This window comes from Eptesicus fuscus, chromosome 17 (assembly GCF_027574615.1).
Source record: "Eptesicus fuscus isolate TK198812 chromosome 17, DD_ASM_mEF_20220401, whole genome shotgun sequence".
In the NCBI taxonomy this organism is placed as follows: Eukaryota; Metazoa; Chordata; class Mammalia; order Chiroptera; family Vespertilionidae; genus Eptesicus; species Eptesicus fuscus.
In genome coordinates this window covers 61,521,849-61,528,202 of record NC_072489.1, presented here as the reverse complement: position 1 = coordinate 61,528,202, position 6,354 = coordinate 61,521,849, and positions in this window count along the sequence as shown.

Below are 6,354 nucleotides of genomic sequence, written 5' to 3'. Positions count from 1 at the left end.
TGCACAAAATTCGTGCACGGGTAGGGTCCCTAGGCCTGGCTGGTGATTAGAGCTGATCGGGGCCTTCTGGCTGCCAGCTGCTGGCCGGGGCCTTCCTTCATTCCACGCTGCCTCCTGGTGGTCAGTGCACGTCATAGCGAGCAATTGAACACCCGGCCTCCTGGTCGAACTCCCGTGGGGATACTTTGCATATTGGCCTTTTATATAAAGAGATTTACTCCGATGCAAAGCTTTGGGCCAAAGATGAAGAAGAGACAGTGAAGGATTACTAAATTAAACAACGCTGAGCACAAAGAGAAAGACGAAGAAAACCGACTCGTCTGCAGACACGTCCCCCGCTTTTCTCCCCGCGTGTGGGCGCTGAGAGTCACAGCTCAGCTCCCAATTCACAAGAAAGCCCTTCAAGCCCCAACATGAGCGCGTTCAGCCACATGAGGCTGAGGAATGAGGTCTGATGGCTGTGAGAGCAGAGAGAGGCCGGACGCAGCGACAGCCATACATCACCGCACTTCCCGGGCGGGGAGGGAGTCTTTGAACTCCGAAAAGAGCGGCCGGAATGAAAACCAGAAGGAAGATGTGTCGAAAGCACTTAACTCGGCAGCCACACCATCCCCTCTGCCGGCTCCCGGAGACCTAACCGGAGCGAGGTCTCCCCGGCCTCCAGCTCCAGGGCCGAGTCATTTTGTGTGTTTTTTTTACCAACAAGTTCAAGCGCATCCGTGAGTCTCCTGGTCTTGATTTAGATGAAAAGAGTCGTTGGGAATTCATATCCAGGGAGTCCGTGCGCTGGCAATTGACCATAAAATAACCTTCATCTACGTACAAATATATGTGATTTGCATCGAGCCTCTCTCAGACTAGCACATGCCAGGAAGGCTGCCGATGGAGAAAAGGGGGTTTCGAGGCTGTTTCATAAAAAATGCAAACACACACGGGAAATGAAAGCGCCTCTTTCAGAGGGCACCCCAATTTTCTGCTATCTGGCTATGGGGGGGGACAGAAATTCTTCTTAAAGTTCCAGCTCCACAGCAAACATACTTCCACATAAAAGTACATCTTTCAGTGGATGGCATTGGACATGGATCTATTGTATAATTAAACGAAGTTTTCTCATCTTAACAGTGGCAACCTGGGGTGGCTTTGTGTGTGTGGGGGGGTGTTGATAGCCAGCCATCATCTCTATCACCCTCTTCCCAAAGCTACTTTAAATAAAAATAATAATATTTCCTCACATGGAAAATGGGTGTTTTCTTGACCTTATTTAAAACACAAATAAAAGCAGCTTTATTTCTATTTACGTGTAACAAAGTCTGTAAGTAAAAAAACAACAGTCCGGCCGGGGTGGCTCAGGGGCTGAGCATCGACCTAGGAACCAGGAGGTCAGGGTTCGATTCCCGGTCAGGGCACAGGCCCGGGTTGTGGGCTCCATCCCCAGTGGGGGCGTGCAGGAGGCAGCCGATCCATGGTTCTCTCTCATCTTTGATGCTTCTCTCTCTCTCTCCCTCTCCCTTCCTCTCTGACATCAATAAAACTATATTTTTTTTAAAAAAGAAAGAAAGATGGTTTCTGAGGCTAAATGACTTGACGAATTAGCATCAGCCTGAAATAACAAACCTCCTTTGGATCCCAAGGACGAAGGGGGGTGGGGAACGCTCTCGACTGAACCACAGAGAGGAGATGAATTGATATTCGGAATCAATTATCTTTCCTTTCTCTCGAATAACATATCATTTGGTTTCCATAAAGTTCTGGCCCTTGCCTTCTGGAAAAATTCACGGAGCCAACCAGAAAAAAGGAGGAAATGATTAAAAAGAATTTTCTCTCAACGCCACTAATTCGCTGAAACCCCTTCAAAGCCTGAGCCATGGGCCCAGGCATCCCGGGCGGCCCAGGGCCCGGTTCTGCCTCCGATCGCCCTGCCTTCCACTCGTCCTCTGGCAACTGCTGGCGGCCATGGAGGAGCCGCGGCGGGCGCGGGGCGGGGCGCCGTGGGCAGGTGAGTGTCCCTCTGGATGGCAAAGGCCCAGCAGAGAGAAAGCCCGGGAGGACGCCCGTCACACCCATTTGCTCGCGATGGATGAGCCTGGGGAGAAACCACAGGCGCCCAAGTGGCCCTTGTAGTCAAACCTCGTCCAGACCACAGAGCCTGCGGCGGAGGGAAGAGCCAGTGGAAATTCTGAAGCAGCGCTCGGCTCCACTTCATCGCCGCAGCCGCGGGGCAGCCCCGCTGAGCACCGGCCTCAACAGGAGGCCGCCTCCCCCAGGGAGCCCTCCCGGATGCCTCCACATCACACAGACGACCACCCCCCCCTTGGCAGACTCCCAGGGGTCCACCTTCTACACTATTTCCACCTCAGCAGCAGGCCGCGTGGCTGGCGAGCCGAGTCCTGGCTGTGCCGGGCGTGTGAAGCTGCTGGCGTTGCCACGGGGAGGGTTTCAGGTTCCGTGCGTGTCCCTCAGAGCGCCGAGCTCACGCGGCGAGGGAATAACACGTGTCGGGAGCATGACGCCGTTTCCTCCGATAGATCTGAAGTGGGCGCGTCCTGGAGGCGAGGTGTCCGAGCCCGGCAGGTCTGACCCGCCCTCCTCGCTTCCCTCTCTGCCGCCTGCGCTGGCCACGGGCCGCTGTGGGCCTCCGGGACCGAGGCCGCCACACGCGGATTCGCAGGGGCCCTCGCCTCGGCCTGGGCACCCTCGGGGCCCACACCGCACACACCTGCCCCGGGCGGAGGCTTCCCAGCGGCCTCCTGGACGACCCCGCATCCCAGACGCCAGGGTCTTTCACGCAGACGAATATTTAAGTAACATTTTTAAATATATTTTTATTGATGTCAGAGAGGAAGGGAGAGGGAGAGAGAGAAACATCCATGATGAGAGAGAACCAGGGCTCGGCTGCCTCCTGCACGCCCCCCACTGGGGATGGAGCCCGCAGCCCGGGCCTGGGCCTGACCGGGCATCGAACCCTGACCTCCTGGTTCATAGGTCGACGCTCAGCCCTGAGCCCACCGGCCGGGCCGAGTAGTGTTTAACCTTCCTGTTTCTATCCTAACAGCCTCGAGACAGAACCTCACGACACACTGTTTGACAAGACTTTCCAGAAGCGACTGCGCACGCCGCTGAGGGTGGAAGAGCCTGTGACGCAGCGCGTTCCTGTGTGTTAACTGCTCCGCGCGCCCCTTCCTCGGGGCCGGTGGAGACGCCGCTCGTGTTCGTTAACGTTTAACGATGGTGAAAGCTGCCCGCGTGACGGACAGGGTATCGTATGGTCGATCTAGAAAAGTCGGGAAAAATGCAAAACCGTGTCTGAGGCACCAGAGAACGGCAGGGACTCGGGAAGGCCCGTCCGGGGGGGGGGGGGGGGAAGGACCCCCATTCCTGCGCCTCTTTTCTGCGCGAGCACTTGTGAGAGGCGGAGAGAGAGGCGGCTCAGAGGCCGAGCGGCAGCGGCCAGGCAGCCTCACGGGCTGGGGTGGAGCTCGGACGCGGGGGCCACGGCGGCCGGGTGTGGGGAGCGGATCCCGGAGAGGAGCCACGTGCAGGGGCCGGAGCCACCCAGCCCCCCGGGGCCCTCTCAGGGGCACTTCCCGTTCCAAGTCGCACAGAAAAGCAGGTGCCGAGCCAGCAAAGAGGCGCTTCAGAGCAGAACAGACTTCTTGGCCGTCGCGCCGTGACGGGAAGTCCAAACACTGAACACTGAGCTCCAGGCCTCTCTGCCCGCCCCCCCCCCCCCCCGCCCCCTGCTCCCTGGGGGAAGGGCTGCAGGGAGCAGTCATCAGGAACCCCAGAGGCGGGCGTGCAGGAGGGAACAAGCAGGAGGAACCGGCATGGCGGACTCCAGGCCAGGCTGGGGCGGCCTGGTCCCTGCGATCTGAAATGACCACCTCCACGGCTGGCCGAGGACACGGCTGTTCTCCAGGGAGGAACGTCACGTCGCGTGGAGCTTCTGCAAAACTCGCACAGGCATGCCGGACACGCAGCTCTAAATGACCTGGTCGGACCAAGACACAGAACAGTTCGCGGTAAGGACGGAATACAGTCACCCCAAACGCTGGAGGCGCCCGACACAGACCTTCAAACAATGGTGACTGACACGTTAAAAAACTGAAATGTATATTGAAGAGGAGAAAATTCAAGATCAGAAATAAGTGGAAATGCTAGAAAAATAAGATGTCTGAGAGGAAGAGCTCAATCGGGGGCGTTCACAGAAGAGGAGACACAGTGGCAGGGAGAACAGGTGAGCTGGGGGCTGTCCACGGTCTGAACCGCCATCGGGTGGTGGTGACACAGGTCCGTACACACGTGAAAACGGATGAAGCTATACACGTGAGATCTGGGCCCTTTATTCCATGTCACTCAAACCTCAATTTAAAAAAAAATTAAAAATGGAGGCCAAATCAAGACGCTTCTAGAATAAAAAGAGAATGAAGAAAATTAATCACTTGCAGGCCTGTGTTGAAGGAAATGCTAAAAGGCATTGTTTTTGCTTTGTCTTTGGACAGAAGGAGAGTGATCCCAGATGGAAGCCAGCTCTGCAGGAAGAAGTGAAGGGACGTGGAGAGTCATTGGCGGGAAGCAGTTGAACCTAAATAAATACAGAAATGGTCATATCTCTTGGACAGGAACAGGTGTAGAATTAAAACGCATGGCAGTGGTAAAAAGGAGGAAGGAGGATAGAGTTTAAATGTCCAGGAATCCCAACCTTGTCTGGAGGAGAGAATGCGCCACTTCAGACTCCGGACGTCAAAGAAGCACGCTGTGTCGGGAAGAACACACTAGAAACGAGGTAACAGAAGGAAGCACGGTGTGATTTCAAAAACGTTCACCAGCCCTCACCGGTGTGGCTCAGTGGATAGAGCGTCGGCCTGCGGGCTGAAGGGTCCCAGGTTCGATTCCGGTCACGGGCATGGACCTTGGTTGTGGGCACATCTCCAATGGGGGATGTGCAGGAGGCAGCTGATCGATGTTTCTCTCTCATCGATGTTTCTAACTCTCTATCCCTCTCCCTTCCTCTCTGTAAAAAATCAATAAAATATATTTTAAAAAAAAAAAAAACGTTCACAAAACATTTAAAAGGAGTGGGCAAAATATACAACAATGATAGACAGATATCAAAAAATCACATTAACCGTAATGGTCTGCCTTTTTTCATTAAAAGATACAGATTCATATATGTAACATATAGAAGATCTTACAAGAGATACACCTTAAATGTAAGGATATGGAAAACTTTATGGGAAATGTTGGAAAAATATACTATGCAAGAGTCGCCCAAAGGAAGTAGACACATCGGTATTAGACTTAAAGACAAAAAAACATTATTAAACAGGTCTATTCCACATGATAAAAGCATCAATCCAAAAGGAAGGTGTGATCATTCTAAATCTGTAAACACCTAATAACATAGCTTCAAATATATAAAGCCAAAATCGATATCTAAGCAGCGACATACTCAGATCCATAACCGTAGTAGAGGCTAACAGACTGTAATTGTGACTTCATCACGGCAGGTCAGACCTAAGAACACAGGCGATCCTAACAAAATAATGAACTAACTGATTGTTCACTGCCGTCGCACTTTCCAAGTGAGACCAAACTTAGATCCTGACCACGGAGCCGTGGGCGATCTCCGGGCCCCTCGGCCGGCGCTGCCGGAGGGTCAGCCGAGGCCACTCCCCGGCCGGGCGCCCGGGGCGAGGCCAGGCCGCTCAGCAGGCGGACGGCGTCCTGGTCACAGGCTGCTGTGCACCGACATGAGCCCCTCAGTGGCCTCGCCGCGGGAAGGCACGCGCAGAAGGACCCCTCTCCGACCCACTCGTCCACCGAGAGGCACGCGGGTGCTGCGAGCACTTGTTCCGTTTTCTTAGCGAGTCGGTGGCCCATGGACTCGCCCCGGCCCTGCCTTCCCGCCGCCGCCTCCTGTGCTGACGGGCGGCTGTGGAGCGATTTGTGGGGCAATCGCTCTGCGTTATTCTAAACGACTCGGCAGGGAAAACCCTGATTGTCCTCAGGAATTTGGTAAATTGAGCTCAGAAACAGTCTTCAGCACAAAAAAAAAAAAGACGTTTTTAGCATCTCTGAGGCGGCACTTCTGGCCCGAGACGCATGGCTTTGATGAAGCAAGCGCGGGCCTGCTGGGTCCGCGGCGGAAGGGCGGGGAGCCTGTGTGTTTTGCACATTCTTTATCGATTCCCGTAATTGATGTCAGCACCGGGCACGTCGACGCCGGCTCTGGAGAGCACGGGTCGCCGGCGGCTCCGTGTTCAGGGCGGCTGCCTCCCGCCCGCCCCCCTCCCCGTGCAGGCACATTCCTGGTCCCTAAAAACCCATAATGACTTAATAGCGTTTAAAACGCAA